General features: G+C 27.3%; 1 long non-coding RNA gene across 1 annotated transcript; it reads right to left on the bottom strand.

The window, feature by feature from the left end:
- Positions 1–9685: 9685 nt before the first annotated feature.
- LOC107853957 lies at positions 9686–10471 on the bottom strand. Its single transcript, XR_001669899.2, has 3 exons — positions 10390–10471; positions 10032–10115; positions 9686–9939 (listed from the first exon to the last, which is right to left on the bottom strand). It is a non-coding gene; the product is annotated as an uncharacterized LOC107853957 (long non-coding RNA).
- Between the last annotated feature and the right edge of the window lie 1426 nt (positions 10472–11897).

Here is an 11897-nt window from a genome sequence, read left to right as displayed (position 1 = left end):
TTTCTAATTCGATTTCTATAATTAATTTCATTATTTAGATTTTCTTGATTTTCTCTAGTTTTTCTAATATATTCTAACATTTTTTAATTTGAATAATATCCTTCTGGGTAAATTTCTTCGTATAACTGTTCTAGACAATTTGTAGTTTCAATTTCGTAGTCTATTACTTTTTCTAATATTATTTTCTTAATATCTATAATTTTTATATCTTTAAGTATATATAAGATTAATACTTTAAGATAATCTAAATGATCCATCTTTTAAAATTGGTTTTATTATAATATTTTGTAGTTGTTTGTTTTAGCCTTAATAGTTTTTGCATATTTTTATTAAGAAATTCTATGTATTTTATATCTTTATTTTTCATGTATTCGTCTATATTTATTTTTGTCTGTTTTTCTAGTAACTGTATGTTTCTTATATCTTTTTCTAAAAATTCTATGTAACTTATCATCGTAAGTATTTGTAAGAGTAGTTAGGTAGATATGGTATATAATTTACTCTAGTCATGTAGTATTTATCAAAAGCTTTTTCTAATATGATTTTTCTTATATCTGCTACTTTTATATCTCTAAGTGCATACAAAATAAGTATTTTGAATTTATTTATCATCACGTCAGATAAATAATCATTCATTTTCATAAAATTATTTTTTTTCAAAATATTCCCTTCAACCATGTACATAACAAAATATGGTCATCTTAGCTTACTATATACTAGATTATTCTTAAATATTATGTTCTTCGGTCACTATTAACATGGTAATCCGGATACTTTTTCCCTTAAACAGCGCCTCTACTCTGGTTACTCCCCGCCACGGCTTCTTGCCTCATTGGTTTCACCTTTAGAATGGCATAGTCCTTAGGAATTTTTCTCCGTTTCCTCTTTGTTAATAAACTTCTTAACATATTATTCTTCGAATAATTCTACTATAAAGTAACTAATATGAATTTATTTCATTATATCATGATTGTTGGGAATTATGAATTTAGCTATTCATAATCATAAATAGATGTTTTGATATTTCTGAGTTTTGTTCCTCCATAGCTTTTTCCATTGGAATATGTTTATTTAATTAACTGAGTAAAGTATTTGTTGTGGAGTGGAGAGAAAGGTTGCTTCAACGCATGAAGGTTTGCCTTTGCAATGCCTTCTGCTTTCTTTATTTATAGAACGAAAAGTAACTTTACAATCAAACTTTACACACGTTTTTTAAAATTGTAAATCTAAAAAACTAAAAAGTCAACAAAAGGGGCTAGGCTAGCCTACTAGCCTTTAATTTCCTACAAGTTTACATCTTTACGTAAAAGTCTTATTTGTACAATAATTCAATCAATAGTTAAGACTTTGTACAATAATTCAGACTTTGTACAGTATCTTGTCTCCGTTGATTTTGTCGTATCTGCTCCATTATTGCTCCTTATCTTATCTTTTCAGCTAGCATTTTGTCTTCTTGATTTTTATTCTAGATGTACCTCTGGAATAATATTATCTTCTCCATTGCATCTTGAACATTAATGATCTGGGTATTTGTGTCCAATTATTTTACAATATCTTGTTAGTAGTCCATCTGAAATAAATCCTTTTTTTATTGCTCTTGCGGTAGATTGTTTTTCTGGGTTGAGTAGTGTCATTATCTATTGTCTTACATCTTCCATATCTGCTTGTCGTAGCTCTTTTGAATTTGAGTAAATCATTTGATGATCTCTCGAATAATAGCTCCATATTGGGTTTCCGTTAGTATGATTATTTGCTAGTTCTTGAATGATCGCAACTAGTCCAATAAGTCGTTTATTTGCATAAAAATCTGGTATCTCAATTCTGGGTATCTCCGGTTGCTGTGTAATATCTTCTGGTATAATCATATCTCTAGTTAGTCCTATCTTTACAACTTGTATAACTGATTTTATTTCATCATATAATATCTCTGTTGGTGCAGCATAACACTTTATATAAAATAAATTTCCTTTTGTTATTCTTTTGTAGGTGGTGAATATCTTGTATAATTCTTCCATAGCTGTTAGCTCTTCTCCGTCTTGGGTATATATGGTGTTTAATAGTCCATAGTCAAAACAGGTTTTAACTAGGCTTGGGTTGGTTTTGGGTAGTGCAATTAGTTTGTTATATCCTTGTAATTTTTGGGTTATATAGTTGGTATTTGGTTCTTTGATGTTTGTAGCTCTGGGGTTATGGTTTAGAAAGGTTTGTACTCTGTATATATTTTCTATATATTTCTGGGCGGTGTAGTTGTAAACTTTTTTGTCTTGGTTTAGGCTATCTCGGTATGTGTTAACTTGTGGGGGTATGAATAAATGGTCTTTTTGTGTTTTTGGTGTAAATGGTTTTTCAAATATTTTATTCATATTTATATTCTGGTATCTTGATCGATTAACTCCTTTGCTTGTACCTGCAGAAGTAGATTGATAAATGTTATGGGTTTTATGGAGTGTCCCAACGTCTCCTTCTAGCTCTGGAACTTTAATGTCTTCCGATCGACATAGCTCTGCACACTGCTGAGTTAGCTGATTTGTAGCTATAGACTTCAGTTTATCTTCATTAGTCTTTAGCTTTTCTATCTCATTACCCATACTGTCCACTTTCATTGAAAGCGTAGTTAGGGTGTTAAGTATTTTTTCTAGAGTATCTTCTTCTATTATTTCAGTCTGTGTAGCTTTGTCTTGATATGTAATCTGCAATAACATTTTTGTTAGTACTGATCTCTTCAATTGTAAATGTGAAATTTAATATATTTAAAACTAGTCTCCGAATCTCTTTTGTTGTAACTGAATTTTGTATTTTCTTTGTTAACCACCAGCGTACCTGTGTATTATCTGTTCGTACAATAAATTTGTTATATACAATATATGGTTCAAATGCTAATAAACATTTATATAATGAACATAATTCTTTCCTATTTATTTCCCATTTTATTTCTGTCTCGTTGAACGTACCTGAGTAGTATCTGCAATGGTGTTCTATTTTTTCTGCTTCATATCGGTATTTAAGTACTCCTCCGTAACTGTACTCACTAGCATCTGCTTCTACTATATATATAAATTTTCTATTTTCATCTGGAAATTGTAATTTTGGTAATTCTTTACAAAGTAATTTTATTTTTTGAACTTGTTTTTTTTATCTTTTTCATCATAGTTATATTCTATATCCTTTTTTAATTTTTTCTGTAGTGGTTTTAAAGTTTCTGTTAATTTTGGAATATATTCTCTTACTTGGTTTACTAGTCCCAAAAATGATTGTAATTTCTTTTTTGTATCTAATTCTTCTTTCGAATTTATTATTTTTTGTACTATATGTTGTTGCATTTTTACTCCACTTTTATCTATTTGTATTCCTAAAAATTCTATCTGGTTTTTCATAATTTCAGCTTTCTTTTTGCTTAGACTTATTCCTGATTTTTCTATTATATCTGTAAACTGTTCTAATAATTTTAAATGTTCTTCTTTGGTTTTTCTATATAATAATATATCATCTATGTACACTATACAATTAGATAATTGTTTAAACTAATTATCCATAAAATGTTGATATCTACCTGGTGCATTTTTATATCCAAATGGTAATACGTTCCATTCATAAAATCCTTGTGGTACTGTAAATGCGGTTAATTCTTTAGATTCTTCTTCTAGCTTTAGGTGATAAAATCCTGATTTACAATCGAATTTGCTAAAATAATTATATCCTTGTATTTGTCTTATTTTTAATATCTTATTTGGTATTGGATAATTATATGTTATAGTTTTTGCATTTAAATTTCTATAATCAATTACCATCCTACTTTTTCCTCTTTTTTGTTCACTATGTTTATTTACTATAAATGCTGGACTATTATGTTTACTATTACTTTTTTGTATATATTGTTTTTCTAGTAATTCATCTATATGCATTTTAAATTCTTTTAAATCATCAAAATTATATGTTAATGGTTTTTGGGTTATTATGCTATTTTTATCTATTAATTCAATTTTTATAGTAGTTTTATGTTTTTCCCATCCTTTTAATGGATCTTCACTATATAATTGTTCTAATTTTTTCTGAATTATTTCTATTTTATTTATTGAAAATATAGTTATTTCTGTTTTATTTATCGAAAATACTACTAGTTCTATTGTATCTTCAGTATTTTTTATATTTTCTAACTTTTGTGTAATTTTTTCACTTCCTTTTATCCAATCAGTTTTCTTTCTTATTTTATTATTAACTCTTTTTGCTCTTACTTTCTATTTACATGGTGTTGTAAACCATCAGTCTGTTTTGGTTATTATATGTGGGTATAATTTATCTAAGAATGACATTCCTAAAACTATATCTTTTGATGTTAATTCATAATTATAAATTTCTCCTATTGTTAATATCTTATCTCATACTTGTATTTTTACATTTCTAGCTTTATAGGTAATTAGGCTTCCTTCATTATTAAATCCTTTAACTATTATTGATGTTTTTAATTTATCCCATTTACTTTCTGGTAAGCAATTATATCTACATAAATTAGCTTCTGCTTCTGTATCTATCATAGGCGTATAATATCTACTGTAATATCCTTCTACTACTATCTTCATTAATACATATATCTTCATTTCATGTTAAGGCTCTTTTTAAGAATAACTTTTCTTTGTTATATGTTAAGGTTAATTGTGTATGTTCTATATTATATGATTTGACTTGTTCTAACCATTTTATTCCTAATATTATATCTGCTTTTTGCATTTCTTCCTTTACTTCGAATTCTATTTTTATTTTTCTAACTCCTATTATTATTTCTTTTTTTGCTATATTTTTATTATTTATTAAACTTCTTGGTAGATCTGGGCACATATCATTATCAGTCTTTATTTCTTCATTTTTTACTAGATATTTTGCTATATAATTTTCTTCTTGTCCTGTATTCAAAAGTATTAAATATTCTTTTTCATTTATTTTTCCTGTTATGTTATATTGGTTTAAATTACTTATTGAATTTGTTTCATAACTTGTTCTTTTTGATGAGCTTGATGATTCTGGTTTTTCATTAGCTATTCTTTTCGTTGTACTTATTCTATCATTTACTATTTCTAAATTTTCTTCTGTATCTATGTCTCTATAGGTATAATCATTATAATCTATTGTTTTTACAATTTGTTCGAAGGGGCTTTCTATTTGTATTTTGTTAATCTTATTTTTTCCTGTTATTTTATGTTTTGTTGTTAATACATATAGATTTTTACATCTTGCTGTGAATATTTTACTTCCTGGGGTTAATTCTATTCCTGATATTTTCCAATATAATACTAATGATTTATCTATATTTTTATCTGTTACTGCTACTGAATAATTTGCACTTATTATAATTTTAATTTTTGATATATTAGATTTCCTTTTACGGCAGTTATTATGCTTTTTTCTATAGGTTTTATAATTCTATCATCTGCTAAATATAATTCTATTGGTGTATCTATTCCTTCTCTAAAACATGCTTTTATTAATATCTCTGTACCTCCAAGGTGTACATATTTTATTGGATCTCCTTTACTTTTTATATCATTTATTTCTTTATTAATTTTTCTTTTTGTTACTAGTGGTATACTAGCTTTTCCTTTTGCATATCTGCAGTCTATTACATGTTCTTTTTGGCATACTACATAATATTCATCCTTTTTCCTAGTAAAAATATTTTTTATTGTTGGTATTTTAAATATTTTCTCTACACTTAAATCTAATTCTTTTCCTTTTATTTCATCAAATATATTACTGTCAAATATTATTTTTTGTTCCGTTCCTTCATCATTTAAATATTCTTCCTTTGTTATTATTTTTATATCTTCTTCAGTCATTTGATTCATCTATTTCACTATCTATTTCATTATCTGTTTCGTTTTCTGAAATTTCATATATACTATCTTCACTTTCTAATTCATAATCTATATAATCTATCTGCATATATTCGGTATTATCTATTTTTATTTCTGATATTTGTTTATTTTTTGGATTTTTAGGTAATTTACAATTTCTAGCTAAATGTCCTAACTTTCCACAGTTATAACAAGTACATTCTTTTATAGATTTCTTCTTTCTATATGCTCCTTTGTAATAATATTCTTTAAATGCGCAAGTATATTCATCTATATAACACATATTACATATTGCTAATTTTAACATTAAATTTCTATTTGTATCTTTTTCTTCATTTTGTTCTTCTTCGATTGTTGTCGTACTACCAAATTCATCTTTTATAGCTGTTTCATATTTTTTTAATAATTCTATAGGTGTTAGTTTAGTTGTTGTCGATGATGTTCCTTCTATAGGTTTATTAGTTCTTAATACTTTGTTGCTATTTTCAGTTAAATTTGAAAACCATAGTTTTACTGATCCTATTAGCGTTTTTTCTATATATTCCGGTGCATCTGTTATATTTATATTATTATCTAATAATTGTTTTGTCATATATCCTATCCATAATTGTATTATTTTTTCTGTATCTATTACACAGTCTAGGTCTAAAAAGTTATAATTTTTATTAATTATTTGTTTTGGTATCCATTTGTCATATTCATTATATTTTTTAAACTTATTCTTATAATATATAGGTTTTCTTATTTCTGTTGTCTTAGGTATTATATTTTCATTTTCTTTTTTATCAAGAGTATTTATTTCTGTGTGGGTATTTTCTAAGTTTTCTTCATTGATTTCTAAATTTTTTGTATTTGTTAATATTTCTGTATATGTTTCACTATCTTCAGAATCATAGTTATCTGTTTCTGTCTCTTCAACATCTATATTATTTATTTCTAATTCTTCTTTTTTTATTTCTAATTTTTCCTTAAATTGATTTATCTCGTTTAGTAATTTCTGTTCTCTATCTTTTTCTTTTTTTTTCTTTTTGTCGTTGTTCATACAACTCTTTTAATATTTGTAGTTCTTTTTCTAATTCAGCAATCCTACTATTTTTAGTTTCTTCTATTTTTCGTATTTCTTCCGTAGTTTGTTGTTTTATTTTTTGTATTTCCTTTTTCCTATCTATCTCTTCATTTTCTTTTTCTATTCTTACCATTGCTGTCAATTTATCTTCTAATTTTAACTCTTCTTTTTCTAACATTAGATATAAATGTTCACCTATTTTCTTATATCTTCGTCCTAGATTAGAAAATACTATTTTTATTTTTGATCCTTCGTAATTTTCATATATTTTTTCATCTATTATAAATTCTTCTTTATTCATTTTATTGTGAATAGTTCATGTTGATATACATATTCTAAATTATCTATTTGTGATTCTAATTTTGATATTTCATCTTTTTGTGTATCTATTGAATTTTTACTAACTCCGGCAAATATATTATAATGTAGTCTTTTTATTCTTATTTTTAATTCTTTACGTTTTTCAGAGATAATTTGTTTTAATTCTTTGTATTGTTGTACTTTATTCATTTTAAATTATATTTATAATATCTTGGTGGATATCTAAATCTAATTTTATCATAATTAGGTGGTATGTGTTTCATTCTTCTGGATTTTAAATGTGTTATTAATTTTGATTCAATACTAGATATTAATGTAATTAAGTAGGCTAATTTTTGCGGGTTTTCTTTTATTTTATTTAGACTTATATATTCTGAATAATTACTAATTAAAGATTCTTTAATTTTTCTAAAAGCTTTTCTATTTTTAAATGGTCTTCGCATAATTAATTTAATAATTTTGTAGTTAAATTTTTTAACTCTAGATCTAATTCTAATTCTAACTCTAACATATATTTCCCTGGTTTGTCTCATTTGCCTAATGGGTTGATAGAAAGTTTACAAATTCCTAGTTCAAACAACTAAACTAATATAATTTATTGTACGCTAACTCAAGGGTGCTGCAATTGATCAGGCGTAACAGTTTTTATCAAAGCAACTTGCATAAAAATCACTCTATTTTTCTTCCTTCATTATTCTTCAGCATTTAGTTAAAGCCTAGTGTATAAACATTGAGGTGACAAATTAAGGTGGAGGTGGAAAATTGTTGATGAGCGTGCTTATCCATCTGTGAGCAATTCTTTTTATTAGTCAAGCTGAAACAGATGCCGATGTTTCTCTATAGCTGCTGCGATATTGTCTTATGGTTCATTCATAAACAGAGAAAATTGAAGTTGACAATTTAAAAAAAGAAAGGAAGCAAAATGACTTTCGGAGTAGTTGGATTTGAGCGGGAGGTGGTGATGGAAGAAAAAGTCAGAAGGAGATGGTAGGGGTAATGAGGTGGCATGCCACGTGGCATCCACCTTAACAAAATATCCACTTGGACTAGTATTTGTCATGTTGGAGGGTTTTAACGGTTGAGGGGTATTTTTGTACCAATTTATAACATTAGGGGTAATTTTAAACCCAAAATATAACAGTAGGGGGTAATTACGACCCCAAAGTATAACGAAGGATATAAATAAACCTTTTTCCATAGTACAAGGGCCTTTTCCCTTGGATGTAACTTGTAAGGTGTAATAGAAGAGTAGAAAACGAGATTTAATGGAACTAAGCTAAACTAATTGCTTACTCTGTTTCATTTTATGTGAAGGTGTTTGATTGGGCTCGAATTTCTTAGTAAAATTGAAGAAGACTTTTGACATGCAAGTCAAATATATGCAGAGCATGAGTGATGCTGAAAGTTTCCCATGCCGTCAGTGAGTTCAACAAGTCATGTGATTAAGGGTAAAATAGTGATGCTAAGATTAAGCGATTTTCAAAAAGTGAAAGCTGTCGTTTTTTCTGAATCACATAAAATGGAGCATATGAAGAAATAATTTAGGAACAACTACAGAAGGATTGGGCACTGTGATTAGATAGGGACACAAATATTGAGTGGAAAGAAATGTCAGTTTGTATTTTACAAAAAAACCGAATGAAAAGTATGATGTGCCTAAAGGCCCTGCTGCAACCGCGGTGATGGAATGAGGAGGTGCAATGGGTTAGATCAAAGGAGAAAAAGAGTTCTATAGAAAGTTGTCAAAGAGGAAATGGGGAAGTCTTTGAACTTTGAAGAGTATAAGAGAACTAGGAGAAGAGCTAAAAAGGCTAGCAAAGCTCGATGTGTAGTCCCGGACAATTTGCATCAACAGATAGGGGCGCGAGAAGGGAAAACAATATGTATAAAATACATTTGAGAGAGAAGAAAGATATGCTCAAAAGACAGAAACCAGTTCAAATCGATTATTCGTTAGAAATACCCATGTGCAGCGAGAATAGTCATCACTAAAGGAAACAACTATGGATTGGACCTCATGAGAAGGGGAAAATCTTCTGACTTGTAGTGCTTTTTCTTTAGGTGAAGTTATATAACATTGAAAATAGTCGCATTTTTTATATAGGTTTAATACTTACAAGCTAATGAAGGCATTGTTGCTAAATCCTCTTGAGCGAAGTTTCATCAACTTACTCGACATATGTGCTTTTAGGAATTTAAGGTAATGTAACTAACAATTATATTCTTATCCAATGTGGATGCTGCAAATTTACATGAGTATTTCTTTTTTCATTTTGATATGTATGATGACTCTTTGTTATAAATAACAAAATGGTTCAACAGAAAAATTCACACTCCTATCAACAATATACAATAAGGCACCACTTCCGATGTAACACAAGCAAAATTAAATCATTTTTAATAGGGATATCACATCCTTTCTATCAACAAACAGCAAATCTCACCACTTCCGACATAATACAAACAAAAAAGCAACATTTTTCAATGGGAGAATAAGACCTATTCCAATAAATACGAGGCTAACCAACATCATAAACTAGGAATTTCACCTCTTCTATCAAAAACATTAAAAAATAAAAATAAAATTACAGTTAATAAGGAAATTATACAACAACATACCCGGTATATTCCCACACAGTGGGGTCTGAAGAGAGCAGAGTGTATGCAGTCCGTACCACTAACTCAAAACTGTGTTAGAGAGGCGTCCTGGCTCAAGAAAATTAATAAGGGAATTATGCCCCTTAATTTTAATCATAAGCCATAACTATTACATTTCGAAAGATAAAAGGAAAAATTACCAATTTTCTTCTTTGGAACAACAATGTTGGATCTACTATACAGAAACTGGAACTTATTTAATCTTATTGTGCAGTTTACAAACCCTGCAAAAAATATTAAGCTTATTTACATCAATATGTTTGGATTCAGATACACCCTTTTCTTCAAAAAGGAAAAAGAACAGAGAAAGAACAATTAAATTTGGAAAGGTTAATATGAACTCATTTTTAAAGTGACATAATGTACAAACAACCAGATAAATTAGCTCTTCAAAAAAGCAAATTTACAATATAAGACAAGCTGAATCTTGTTTCGTTGTTTTAACATTTGAATGTGTTCTTGCTTATTATGCTTGAAAGAGTCCAAAGAGGAATTAACCTTTCATGTTGCGCACCTTGATCCAAATTTGCATCTGTAACAACAAAATACCAACTAAAATTTGGTACGAGAAAGGTAAAAGGAGAAAAATGAGTTAGAAAAACCCTCCAAGTGTTTAATTAAAAAAAGGGACAAGTGGACCCACAATATTATAAAGTTAAAAAAAAAAAATATAATCCCTTAAATAATTGAGACAGTTGCTCGATAATTGCATTAGTTATCTCAATAACTATCAAAGTTGTTGAACAACTTTGCAAGTTTATCAAACAACTTTGTAAAGTTATCGAACAATTTTGATAGTTGTTGAGACAACCTTCTTAGTTGTTGGAGCGAAAACGTTTAAAAAAAATTGAAAAAAAATTGTTACTTTTACCTAATTTTTAAAACTTAAAGGACTCACTTTATTGAGAAACTTATTTGTCCCTTTTAATTTAAAATCTCACGGTAAAGTGTACATGTCTTGCTGTTAGGAATTTTTATTTTGTGAATTTATATATTAATATATTAAATTTTGGATCAAAATAGTGTTAAATAAGAAACAATTTTAATAAATGGGTTTGTCAGAATTTTCATGACCAAAATGATGAAACCGCATGGCGGATGGAGCACCTTCAGTATGCAATTTTCACGTTAAAAAATAGACGAACCATTAAATATATTTAAATTGAATGTGTTCTACTCTCATGAGCATTCAATGAATTTTTTACATTTCAATGAAAGACTCATTACTAGTCATGAGCCTTCAGTATTAATTTTACTATTCAAGAATCTGAAAAAACACTGTTATTTTCTGAATTGATGGAACAATAAAGGACAACTTTTTCATACTCTAAAAGGCTCATGCAAAGCAATGCACCTTTAATGTATCTTAGGCTAATGCAATGCACCTAAGATTGTAAACTTTCAAATTAATTAAAAATTTTATTTTGATTTAGATAAGAAATAATAAAATTTAACACTTTAAAATAAATTAGAGTTTAACTTCATATAAAAAATGTCTATAATATTATTTAAATAATATTTTACTCAAATTTATTAAAAATATATGCGTGATTGTTGTACTTTATTTTTCTTCTTATTTTGATATATATATTTTTTAATTGATGATTGATTAGAGTTTTCTTCTCCCATTCATTACAATTATTCTTTTTATTTTTCTCTATTTATTTAGTTAGTAAATTTAAATTGACTATGGATTCTCCTCTTTTGATAATTTTTCATGTTTTTCTTTTAGTTGAAATTTTTTTTATCAAAAATTATACGAAACAAGCATGTTACAGCCAAATGAAGTAGCTGAAAAAATTAAAGGTTTATATTTTTTTTTATTCAACTATTTTTACAGGAATAGTAGTTCTCTTTCCGTTTACAGCAAGTTTTACTCCTTTCACATATATTCAATAGTTTATAAACATATTTGCTATTTATTTCGATAATGTGTAGCACTAAATTTTTAAGACAATATTATATAGCGTTATTATCATAATGATTTCTATTGATTTGGTTATTTT

The sequence above is a fragment of the Capsicum annuum genome, chromosome 1 (assembly GCF_002878395.1).
Source record: "Capsicum annuum cultivar UCD-10X-F1 chromosome 1, UCD10Xv1.1, whole genome shotgun sequence".
NCBI lineage: Eukaryota > Viridiplantae > Streptophyta > Magnoliopsida > Solanales > Solanaceae > Capsicum > Capsicum annuum.
Note: the sequence above shows the minus strand (reverse complement) of the source record. Positions and strands in the feature narration are given on the sequence as shown.